Consider the following 13178-nt stretch of genomic DNA (forward strand, 5'->3'; position numbering starts at 1 on the left):
ATACTGGTGAACAAGTTAAGAGGCTGTCACTTGGATGATTACATAGTCTGGTTGGTGGCCAATTGGCTAGAGGGTCGTACCTAGAGAGTGGTAGTGGATGGGTCGGTATTGACCTGGAAGGGCGTGGGCAGTGGGGTCCCCCAGGGCTCGGTCCTTGGACCGATACTCTTCAAAGTTTTCATCAGTGACTTGGACGAGGGAGTGAAGTGTACTCTGTCCAAGTCTGCAGATGATATAAAACTGTGGGGAGAAGTGGACACACCGGAGGGCAGGGAACAACTACCAGCAGACCTGGGCAGGTTCGACAAATGGGCAGAAAACAATAGAATGCAATTTAACAAGGAGAAATGCAAAGTGCTGCACCTAGGGAGGAAAAATGTCCAGCACACCTACTGCCTACGAAATGACCTGCTCGCTGATCTTGGAGTCTTAGTGGACTCCAAGATGAACACAAGTTGTCAGTGTGACAAAGTCATCAGAAAAGCTAACTGCACTTTATCATGCATCAGCAGATGCATGACAAACAGAACCAAGGAGGTGATACTTCTATCGGGCGCTGGTCAGACAGCAGTTGGAACGTTGCATGCAGTTTTGGGTGCCACACTTCAAGAGGGATGTGGATAAACTGAAGAGGGTCCAGAAGAGGGCCACTCATATGGTTAAGGGCTTGCAGGCCAAGCCCTATGAGGAAAGACTAGGGCACCTGGACCTCTTTAGCCTCTGCAAGAGAAGGCTGAGAGGCGACCTTGTGGCTGCCTATAAATTCATCATGGGGGCACAGAAGGGAATTGGTGAGGCTCTACTCACCAAGGCGTCCCTGGAGGTCACAAGAAATAATAGCCATAGATTAACAGAGAGCAGATTTAGACTGGACGTTAGGAGGAACTTCTTCACAGTTAGAGTGGCCAAGGTCTGGAATGGGCTCCCAAGGAAGGTGGTGCTCTCCCCTACCCTGGGAGTCTTCAAGAGGAGGTTGGATGGGCATCTGGCTGGGGTCTTCAGAGCCCAGCACTCTTTCCTGCCTATGCAGGGGGTTGGACTCAATGATCTATTGAGGTCCCTTCCAACCCTAACATCTATGAATCATCTATGAATCTATATGCTAAGGAGGGATTACATATGTGCACTGTGCTCTGCTTTACCAATGTAGTTATACTCTGCTCCAGTGGCATGGTGGGGGGTGGTCGCTGGAAGCCCAGAGGTCAAGAGTTCAAAGGCATGGTGCAGCCCTGTCAGATTCCAATGCATTCCAAGTACTTTGCCACACAGGGACATGAACAAGGAAAGGAAAGTGTATTTATGTGGATCAACACTGGAGATTTAATTGCACCGATCTGGAAGTACTTCCATCATCCATTATCATGCACTCTACTGGTCTCATGTTCCAAGATGAAATGTCAGTTGAAAAACATTCAAGAATTCAGTATAAAAACAGTGAAAAACAATCTGTGAATTTGCCTTTTGAAGGAAGGAGGTTGTTTGATATTGGTTTCATTGTCCCTCCAAATTTTGCCTTTACATTTTAAACAGTATTTTAACATTTGTGAACCTTAATTAAAGAAAGATGTGCTAATTAATAAAGGTCTAGAAATTGTATCCTCCACTACAGAAAAGCTAAAAGAATCACATAAAAAGGAAGAAAGCTCTCTTGCAAAATAAAAAGCATCCATTATGCTTGTTTCCTCTTTCTTGAAGGAAGAAGATTTTTAAGTGCAAGATGAACCTAACAGTAAATCATATTTTGTTCTTAAAATGGGTTAAAACTGCTAAGTCAGATTACAAAAACCAAACATGAAAAATGCGAGAGCATTCTAACAGCATTTTTTCCTCTATTATATTTAACGTTAGTATTCTTTGACAGAAAAAAACAAGGTTTGGTGGTCTTATGCTACACATTCAATTTAAATCCTATAGATGTTTTAGTAGCTTTCACACATATGAACTGAAAGTTGCTTTTGACTAAATATGTCATCTGTAAGCTGTAATATATAGCTGTATCTATACTCCTGGTATGATCACACTCTTAGCTTTTTTCAGGGAACTGATCTCATTTCTTGGATTGTCAGTGTAGTGACTCATTATGAACAACCGCATGAGTGTCAGTGAGTCTACAATAATCCCTACATTCAAGTCGGCTTTCACAGATCTGCATTTGCAGCTGGGAGTAAGAAAAATTGTCTAATGCACACAAACAACTGCAATGAATCTCCATTGTGAGCTAAAGTGCTAACTTTTCTACTAAATGTTAAACTATCTTCAGTTGTTGAAAACTGAAGTGCTCCTCTTCCTTTCCTTATAAATAAATGCTTTTCCCAGCTGCATTTCTGTAGGACAGCAACGACATCTAGTGGTTGGCTAAAAAATTGCCAGGTCAAAATTCATTCATATTAAACAAAATACATTTTCCTTGTATATTGTAGTCCAGGCAAAGAGTAGCAGTGATTAAAATGCTGATAAGAGGTTACAGATATGCCACATCTCTGACATTTCTCCCAAAGCAAAGGCAAGCATTTAGCATAGGAGAAATTAACATGCTTGTTTTTTAAAGGAACAGAGTAGTTAGTCATGCTACTCTGAAGATAGGCCAAGGGCAGAATAGAGGGTGTAGACAGAAGTGCAAGCTCCTGGCTGTAACTAAGAATGCTTTGCAGGTGCCACTTCTGGAAGTAGCCATGGGACGTTGATGAGTAAGATAGGCCGCAGGAGACCACCCTCCTGCCAGTGCAATCAGCCGCTGGGGGGCCCCTCATCATCACAACACTGTAGTTTGGACCTCCTGCTGGAATCCTCCTGATTTACACCCCTCTTCTGTGTTTTCTACGTGAGCTTTTTTAAGGTCATGACAAAATACAAACAAATCAACAAGCAAAGTACATAAAATATCCCCTTACACAAACTCAGATTTCTAACTGTTTTGTGGCATGACAGCTCTGGTCTCTTACTACTGCTCTAAGAAAAATAAGGCAAATTAACCACTAAAAGGGGGAGGGAGATAGCTAACTTAGTCTGAAGTCATGTAGAAGGCAAGGCACAGTGTCACTGTACAGACTAATTCAAGAGATACACAAGCTTTCATATGCAACAACTTTGAGGAAATGCCAATGCTTCATTTTTATTCTGCTTCCTCCATTGTTTCCAAGAAACAAACTGAGCAGTAACTGCTATGTTCTAAAGCTAACATTCGTTTTGAAGGTAACATTTGTGTTCCTAACCTATACCATTCATATTCAGAAGTCACCATCTGAGAAATCTGCCTACACAAAGCTCAAAAGCACATAGGGCTGTGCACACACAGGAGGCAATATATTTACCCAACCCTCTGGGTTTGTCAGCACTGACGAGTTACACAGCATTTGGAAGAAATAACTGGAAAAAAGACCCGGGTTATATAGTGTTAATTTGAGGACTGAATTAAAATGCTCAGTATAGACAAAGGCTGCCATGTTTAAAATTATACAAATTGGCTATAGTTTATCCTCCTTGAGCAACTGACACAATGTTAAACAAAAGTGCTTTTCTGAATTACAATTTATATTATATCAGTTTATTTGTATACTAACATGCTAATCTTTCAGTTACAAACTTGATGGGAAAATGGCATTGAGCATATAGATTCATTATTTATTGTGTTTTCTTATGTGTTGCAGATCATCTGACATAGCATGGATAACAATCTATTTGCCCAATGGCATTTAAAACAAAAGGAAGTTATGCGGCCAGTGAAAATGTTTTAGGACTGGGAAATCTCCAAGATTACAGTAAGAAAAATTCAGTTTATTCAAAGCTTTCACCAGAGCTCTGACAGTACTGAGCTCTCTTTGCTTTTGATAAACTAAACTAATGACATCACATATATGGTACGTAATGTACATGAGAAGTTTTTTCTCTTACCAGGGGAATATTCTAACCTTCAAGTGCATCAGCTGGAGAAAAATTGGAAAAACAAAACACACAGTGTTAAAAAGTGTGTCAATTCTATCTATACTACACTACAGGTTTCACTGTTAGGAGGGCTGGCAGAGCTGAAAATGCTTGTTTTCCTACTATATGCAAGGCCCAGGAGTCCAATCTTTCCTTGCTATGTGGAGGTCTGACAGCCAATGGCTGATTACATTTTAAACAACTACATACTTCTCTCTGGAGTCCTGCCAGATCCTTAAGTTCTTACATTCAGAATTCTAGGTTTCTCACTTAAGTTTGGCTATTTTAATTCACTTGATTCCCATAATCTTAAGTATCAGTAAAACACGTGGAGTGGTATGCATAATAAAACTACTTTTCTCTTCTGCTATTCAAGGAAAGTCACTGGCGTGCGTATCTTAATTTTTCCCCAAGTACCACATAAAATGAAAACAAGTCCCCAGTGGTTGGTTTCCAAGGATGCGGACACAAACAGTAATTACTGAAAGCTTATTTCATTAAACAATTTCGTAAGTGTGATTACTGTTGTGATGTAATTACGGAAATAATCACCACAGTCATGAAGGAAGTATGCTTTAGAGTTGAGCCTTTCCACAAAGTCCCCTTGGCTATGGTGGGATTGACTAGAAAATGAACTGTTGTTCAAAACCTATTAAATTCATGTTATGTACTCAGCTCATTTCTGGTAGAAAGGCAAAAATAATGCATCTTATGGAAACCTTTCAAGCTGTTATCCAACTGAACATTTATACTACTTTCTCCAGATACGACGTTGCCAATTCGGTGCAATAATTTTGCACCTTTAACATAACTTTGGCAATGTAGAGGGTTCTCCTTCATCAAGCTGTTTTTGAAGGATGGGTTCACAATTCAGTTTTTTTAAACGAAGTCAGTTTTTAGACAGATTTCATGAAAGGAAGTGTAAAAATAATATAAAGACATTCTACAACACTGCATTTGGGATTAAAACATTACATAGCACCTCCACCCCGATACAACCATTACATTTGACTACCTTGTTCTGTTCTCTAAAACGCTGGGGAGACGAGAAAAGAAGGGAACTCCATCATACTATAGACCCCTTCCGTTGAACAAAACTATTGCTGCTAAAGCTGCATAATTTGCAAATATGTATCAAAGCCTAATTTTCCACCAAAGATTAAATTAGATACAATATATTATATTAACAAAGCAGCAAGTGATTTCTAAATATATTGCATAAAGATAATTTGTTCATGGCACACAATAAGCAACTGATGCTTTTGAAAATGTGAATTTTAAATAATCCAAATCAAAGTAAAAATAATTGTCCATAAAAAATCTTATGACTAAAGAATGTTCTAATTTGGTGGCCAAAAGGAGAGGGAAACTGGCAGCAGGGGAAAGCTGGAGGGGCCAGGGACCAGTAGCTGGGCTGGGGAAATCCTCTGCAAGCCAGGCACCCAGTCCCTCGGGCTTCCCCTTGCCCACCCCTGCCATTTAGCTGAGTGCCAGGATGATTATTTAAAAGTTAGGGGCAGGAGCCAGGCACAGAAAAAGTCTCCTCCACCCGGTTCCCACTCCCACTGACTTTCTCTTGTAGTCCCTCTGACCAGGGCTGCACCCAGGAGCAGGGCTGGAGGGAAGTTTCCCCAACCCAGCTCCTGCTGGCTGCCCTACTGTGCAGCAGCTAGCAGCAGGGTGGCATGGGAAGCTGGTGGAAGGCAGAAGCTGGGTTGGGGAAACTTTCCCTGAACCCCACACCTGCTTGCCAGCTTTTAAAGCCAGTGCCCCACTGTGCAGGATGGCGATGGAGACTCAGTGAACTGGCAAAATTTCCTTGCCTCTTGAAACTGGGGACTGCTAGGTTTAGGGAAGAGACAGAGAGAGGTGCTTGCTGCTCCCATAATCTCCTGGTCTATGGGAGGAGGGAAGCAGCTTCTTCCCCCTACTCCCATGCCCCCTACACCTTCTCAAGATCGGGGTGACCTAGATCTTGGGAAAGCACAGAACCTTTTCCATGGCTGCACTCCTCCTGGCCCGCAAGAGATAAGTCTACAGACATTCAGTCTCCTCGGATAAACTCTCCACAGAGCACTTTAACCCTAGTTAATTGTTCCAAGGTTATTTTTCTCCTGAAGCATTTTTGCTCCAGGAGATAAAGCCTGAGGGCATTTACACGTATACATTTTCATGCCTGGACATGGCAGAGATCTGTACGCGAGCTGATGCGCACGGATCTGTGTCGCTTGCAGTTGTATAAGTAGCAAAATGTGCATCAGCACGGAGAAAATGGTGGTGGTGAGCTTTTGAACTAAAACACCTTCTATGTGTTTCAAAGCGCCCAGAGCTGCAGTGCTTACATGTGTAGAAATGCCCAGTATGTCTATACACATCTGCTTTCTACCAGAAGAACAGTGATTCTCCCAGTAGAAACTGGCTTCATTCTTCTCCTGTGCTCTCAATGTCCACCCCATTCCCTTGAATACCAGCACCCATACAGCTTGGAAGAGGAAGCTGTCCAATTTCAACAGAGAAGGGACAATGTCCAGACAAGGCTGGGGGAGATGGCTGGTGGGGAGGGGAGAAGTATAGCAGAACTAGGAGTCTTGTGAGACTGGAACGGAATGAGGGAAAGAAACTGACCCTGAGTGGTGCAACGAGGCTGGGATATAGTGAAGGGAAAAGGGGACGGGAGGGAAGGAGAGACCAGAACCCAGTTAGACTGAGTGAAGAAGGCAGGAGGAGCCAGAGGATTAGGTCTAAATGATGATCAGTGAGGTAAGCAGGAAGAAAGATAAATTTTACAAGGAACTGGAGTGTAAGGAGATAATTTAGACTGAAATGAGCTAGAAAGGACAGAAGAGAGGTCAGATGAAGAACTGAGATTGGTTGGACAAATGCCAAGACAAAGATGAGAAACGTGATGAATGGAGATGAAACTAGAAACCTGATGAATGGAGACTGGGACTGAAACAAGGATCCAGTAGCAAAGAGAAAACAGGACTTTGGAAACACAAAGAAAGGATGGCAACAATTGAGTCTAGCAACTCTAGTTCCATTAAAATCAGGATGGAACCCAAAATTCCTGAGTATTACCATTCCTCTTCTGTTGCATATCTACACCTGAAGTGTGTCTCACTGCTTATTAGAACTGATTCATATACTTTACTTACTTGTATACCATATACACTACCCCCCTCCCCCCAACAATTAGCCCTCCAAAATTGGGGTATGCATGTTGGGATGTGTAGGGAAGCTGATTTCTGCCTGGAATAGAAGCACGGAGAGGTTGTAAAATGGCTACTGCTGCTCTTCCTTCTCTCTTCACAAGCTGGCTACATGGAAGAAGGGACAGCATCCAGTCTTCAGCATCAGTTAGTTTTAACCCTTTCACAGCCACTGATAAATTGGCACTAGTTTAAGCGAGAAAAAAAATCTACTTTTCTAATTAGACCATATTTTTCTACTTAAAACAACAATTTCTCATCCAGCAAAGCATGCTGCGTTCTTCCTTAAGCCCAATGTTTAGATGTCAATTTCTTTCTCTGTTCTGGATGACCCTTTTGTCTCCAGGTTGCAAAGGATGTGTGACTCTTGTTAGTCAAAGAAATTCAAGTTTCAGGTAGAACAGATAAACTGCCCTTTCTGTCAAAGTGTACAGACACTTTACAATGGCATTTTCAGACCAGTGTGCCTGGAAACTGGCAAGCAGAATCAGCTGGTAAATTAGGGAGTTCTCATAGAAATTGCTATCCATTTTCCTCTGAGCACTAAGGCTCTGGGGGAAAAAAACCCTCTGCAAAAGAAAATAAATATGCATAGATTTGGAAAATATATTTATTGGTGGCCATATGACCATCCAGCAGACCTTAAAACTGAAGTCATGACTATTTTGCCACAATTGTCAGTGTTCCTAACAACTGTACTTTTCAACTAAACTAAAGAACAACTATTTCCTGAATTTACTTACAAAGTGAATGCTATGACAGTTTGAGAATTACCTTTCTTGCTTCAAAATATAATATTGGTTTTCACTGGAGAAAACGCCCATTTTCAAAAACAAAAATAAAATAAAAGAAACCCTACTGATAGAACCATAGATGGTAGCTATTATAAGGTGCACTCTGATAGACAAGAAACATGATAACACTTCCTCTGAAGGTTCAATCACAGTAAGACTAAAAGGGTAAAATTTACAGGGTTAGAACAAAGTCACTACCCTAAGGAAGCACTTAGTTTTGGGATTTGTGCAAAACTATTCTCTAACATGCTGAGAACATTATGCAAGAAAGACTTGATAATTTGCTTAATAATTCATATATCCATAATACACCTTTTTAGAAGAACTGAAGGAATGTTTCACTGATCCAACATGCTAGTTGTGTGATACACTTTGCACTAGACAGTAGAAAAAGCTCAATTTTTGCTTTCTCCTCATCCAAGTGATCATTATAAAATCATCTAGGTGAGAGGATTCATCTTGCACTAGCAGACCTCTTCAGACCCTGCTAAAGATCCACAGTTAGGTTAATCAGGCCTGAGAGGCATGCACAATATTAATGCCAGTTTCTCATTCCTAACTCTAGCATTGGCATGGAAAACATTGTTCAATCCCCTGGCTTATTTTCAAAAATCAAGATACCCCTGGATAGAGGAGGATGAACAACTGCTAATCTGACTTCTGCCACTTAAGTCTTAGTATTCTACCCTTTTGTAGGCAGTGCATGTAGAGATGAGAAACTATTCCATTCAAGACAAGGACATATATATAAGGATTAGACTGGTAGAATGCTTCCTTGCTATTCTGAAAACCATAACAGCCATCTTGACTGCCAATCTGGACAGGTCTGTTATTCATGAAAAGAGAAATATTTCAACACCTCGGTGAATCATGTTGTAGTTACAGATAATGGACATGATGTTCTTTCCTTAAGTATCCACTCCCTGAAATGCATCAGGAAGATTCCTTAGCAACACTCATCCTAAAAATCACACTTGATTTTCTGCATTCACTAATGTAGGAGTGAGAGTAGGAAAACACATAATTGGAAAAAAACTGATGTAATGCATTGACAGTGAATGGGGATGCTTACAACTACTAGGCAGTTATTATAAGAACTTTGGAAGACAGAATCATATGAAGGTCAGAATTCACCATGGGTGCCAATAAATGGTGCCAAAGAAACAAATATTAATTTTTGTTTTCCATCAAGGTCACTGTCTTCTGTTAACTTCCTTCCATGAAGATACCTTGCACCTGGCAGTATATTTCAGCACCTCAAGCCTATTATTGACTGCTCTGGCATCATGAATTTGTCCTGAATCCAAGATAATTATTCTATACTCACTTCAAATTTTCTCTCTGTACCGATCCCAATCAGAAAAAAAAGAATGAACCTTTTCCTTCCCTAAAGCAATATTACTGCTACCAAGATTCTGATGAGAGATACTGTAAAAGGCGCATGTAAAATCAAATGGGAAATGACTGAAAGCAGGAATCAGAAAAAACTATCCATGTGTAAAACATAAGAATTGTCAGGGTAAAATTGGAATGTTTTGAGGACCAGCATCCTTTAGAAATGTTAGATATTTTAGACTAGGTCGTGCTTTGCTTGTTCCCTATTCTCCAAGGTTAGAAATAAGGACAATGGGATATAAATACCCTGAGGTGAAGCAGCAAGGAGAGTGGAAGAGGTCAACTGTTAACAAAGTGGCAGCAGGTGGGAAGTAACTGACCTGAAAAGGCACCTCTCACATTTTCTAGGGCTGGCAACGTTTGCGTTCTGTCTGGTGCCATCCATCTGTGACCCGTGGGACCGCAGGCAGAGAAGGCGGCAGCTGAGCCGCCTGGTCTGGACTACAGACATTCCCAATCAGTGTTTCAGCTGGCAGGCTGCCATTTTGGCTTCACTCGTATCACAGAGATAGAGGCTGCTTGCCATACAGACAGCTCTCTCCCAGTCCTGCCTGCCTTCTTTCCTTCTCAGAGGAGATAAGGGCCTAGGCAACCTGAGCTTCGAGGAAAACTGAACTATATGCTCCTAGCTAGCTCAGCGTCCCAAAGGACTCCTGATAAGAAACAGAAAGAGGGAAACCTCCTTCTGTCTGACTTTTCTTAGCACCGCTCTCTCCCAGAATCCTGGAGGAGCATCAGCCCCTGCAAATGTCTCAGGAGAAACAGCAGAATCTAAGGATCAAATTCCATCCGCACCCCCCCACCCAGATCAATGCTGATGTGGGGCAGAGCTGGGAGCTAACTAATTTACCAAGGCAACTTGCTAAACTAGAAATTTAAAATTAAGTTTGGAGTTTTCCTCAAAAAAAGCTCTGCAGCAGGGAGATATGGTTGCGCTGCTGGCCACGGTGGGGCAGAAAAATCTGGAGGACTTCAAGAAGCAGAGAATCCCTTCCTATGGGTGCTGGACAGGCCTGCTGCCAAGCCAGAAGTATGCTTTGTAAAAGACCTGCAACCCTTAACATACAGCAGAAACGGAAATGCTACACTGTACACGAATTGGATTCAGAATACGTTCCTTTCCTGTTTAACAAACACACTAAAGGCAGTAAATTCAAATACCAAAGCACAAAGAGGTATGAATCAGGCCAGCAGCTGGCTGATTCTATCCCAGCTCACGAAATGGAAAACACACATCAGAAAAAGACAACAGTTGAGCCATAGTAGCCAGCCAGTTATCCAATGGTTCAGCTGCCACAGCTGGTGACACAATCCAAAACCTGGCATCAAACCTTGTGGTTGGCATAGCTCCATAGCTAGGGATGGCAAGGAAATAAAACAGACATATTTTTCACAGGGAACAGAAATACAAATGGCACACACATCAGGCTAAAAACAGACCATCGACTTGATTTGGACCTAATAGACTTGATTCAGACTCAAGCATTTTCTCTCGCAGCAAACCCCAGACCTGACAGATGGATAAGCCCATAGTTCCAAATTAAGTACCTGTAAATTATCTGAATTAATACTTTGCCTTGGAACAATCGTCGCTAATTCAAATTAACTGCTATTTAAGCCTCGTGTAAATGATTGCTGCATCTATTTTGATACAAGTCAGTCTGGACCAATCAGCATTGCATTAAATTAGTTGTCTATTTTTAGCTTCTATGATCAGTATAATGAAACTTAGAGGACCTTTTCCTAGTACAGGTTTAAGAACAAACGTAAGTATCAAATATGAGAGGCAAGGATTTTTTTGGTATTATATCTTTTATTGGAACAGGTTCATAGTTAGGCTTTATCCCAACTATACAGCTGAGTTGGTCCAATACAACCTGGAGTCCTTGGTCGTATTGTTCAAGTCCAGCTGACCTGAGGAAGAATGCCTTGCATTCAAAAGCTTGCCTAACTTCATCCTCATTATGCAGTTGGTCCAATAAAAAAATAATCACCTAAAAAATCCTTGCCTCCCATGTAATTCCTGGACATTGTGGCTACAAACAAGGGGTGCCTATACACGTGCTCCAGGGTGGGGGGGGAGGGGACATTTTAATTACAGCGGCTCTCAGAGCCGCTCTAATTAAAATCACCCTCATCATCATGTGTAGTCAACATCTCATGCTTCAAAATGGCAGTGAGGGAGCTTCAGTTAAAATGTCCACGCTGCCATTTTGAAGCATGGGGATGCTGAACAGACATGACATGCCAGCTACTGGAGTGTGTTAGCATGCTTCAGCAGACTCGACTAATTGTGTTACTTGGCACGCATCAGAGCAGACATCCAGCACATGTATAGATGCCCAACATGACTCTAACATAGCCATAAGTATCAAGTGTTATTTTCCCTTCAAGATCGGAGCTTACTGCCGCCTTTCTGTAACTGTAAAATATCTTCCAGACAGAGTAACCAAAGGGGCTAAGGACAGACTTTAAACATAAACTGGTTTGAGTGATCAAAAACTGGATTAAACCTGTAATAGAACAGCTGTTTAGTGCACATAAACCAGTCTGAAAATGGCTCAAACTGGTTTGAGATAAACCTGGTTGAATGCAGTATCAGATTTAACTGATTTGAGTCAAACTGGTTTATAGAATGTCTGTCCCAATGCCTTCCTGGTTTAAGTTAAATCAGAGTTCTCCAGCATACCAGCATGCTTTGCAAACCTGGGAAGGGCTCTGCTCTCTACTCCAGGCCAGCAGGGCTGGCCCCATCCCTCTGCTCCCTGGCTGGAGCTCCGGCAGAGACTGCAGGTACAGCAGCATCTGCCTGGCTTTCTCCTGCCCCACTCCCCCTGCTTAAGCAGGGATTCCTCCCTACCCTCTGCCTTACACAGACAACTCTCAGCATTAGCTAGCATACCACATGCTGGCTACAGTCTGTGCTGTGGGAGACAGGACAATGTTGGCTTAGGGCATTTAGAAGCAATCAACAGGTAGTTGGTAATGTCCCTTCATTCCTTCCTTGGAAAAAGTTGTTTAAGAAGAGCCTGAACTAATGAGAGGCTTTTGTTTTGTTTGATGGGATGATAAAAGCTAAAAACTCCCTGTGTAACTCCCTGCTGTGTAACTAAATGCTGTTATCAACAGCTGTGGGGGGTGGGGGAGGAACCCCTCTCTAATCAGAGCATCCGGCCAGGGCCTGGCCATGCCTCCCTCAGCCCAGCACTGTGAAAGGGCAAGAGGGCTGCTCTAGCACCCACTGGCTTCTAGTCTGAGCCGCTGCAAGCATGTGCCTGCATTTCCTCAGCCCAGAGAGGATGTCTGTACGATTACAAACAGTTTACCTTAGCCAGGTTAGACTAAACCTGCAAAGATTGAATTAAACCAGGCTCAGGCTTTTTGAACATCTATCCCTAGCCAGAGTAGTTAGAAGAGACCGATTTAAAAAAGGGAGTTGGGAAAGACTGGTAAAACATCCCACTCCATACCAAAACATACTCAGAAAAACCCACATGCCAGTTAAAAGACCTATATTTCTAGAATTTTTTCCTTCTCCTTAATATACAAAAAGAGTGAAGTGCTTAGAAGGGGCATACTAGTGTCAGGTTTGAATTCTGAACATCTTTATGGGAGATCTGTACTTCTGTGAATGCAGGCAGGTTAGCAGTTACACCTGTATATCAAAGAGAAGAATATATTCCTTAGGTTTAGTTTTATGCTTATAAAAACAGCTCAGTTTAAGAGTGTTTTGGGAAAAAGGAAACCAGGGGCTGGGAGGAAGTGTTTAAAGCACTGTACATAAAATTTTAAGGAAAATAATGAAACCAAGGATTTTTTCACAATATAAACAACCTGAGGATATTTAAAAAATAAAAAT

The 13178-nt window shown here is 41.8% G+C and overlaps 1 protein-coding gene and 1 long non-coding RNA gene across 4 annotated transcripts in view; one reads left to right on the plus strand and one right to left on the minus strand.

The window, feature by feature from the left end:
• GALNT7 (polypeptide N-acetylgalactosaminyltransferase 7) overlaps positions 1–13178 on the minus strand; it is a 104699-nt gene that overhangs the window by 35820 nt on the left and 55701 nt on the right. The window lies entirely within an intron of this gene.
• Positions 3352–13178, plus strand: part of LOC149870422 (uncharacterized) — a 42246-nt gene continuing 32419 nt past the window's right edge. Inside the window, exon 1 of the long non-coding RNA XR_016440747.1 lies at positions 3352–3758. This is a non-coding gene — a long non-coding RNA (uncharacterized LOC149870422). The remainder of the gene's footprint in view (positions 3759–13178) is intronic.

This window comes from Crocodylus siamensis, chromosome 2 (genome assembly GCF_052110815.1).
Source record: "Crocodylus siamensis isolate JL-2025a chromosome 2, ASM5211081v1, whole genome shotgun sequence".
In the NCBI taxonomy this organism is placed as follows: Eukaryota; Metazoa; Chordata; order Crocodylia; family Crocodylidae; genus Crocodylus; species Crocodylus siamensis.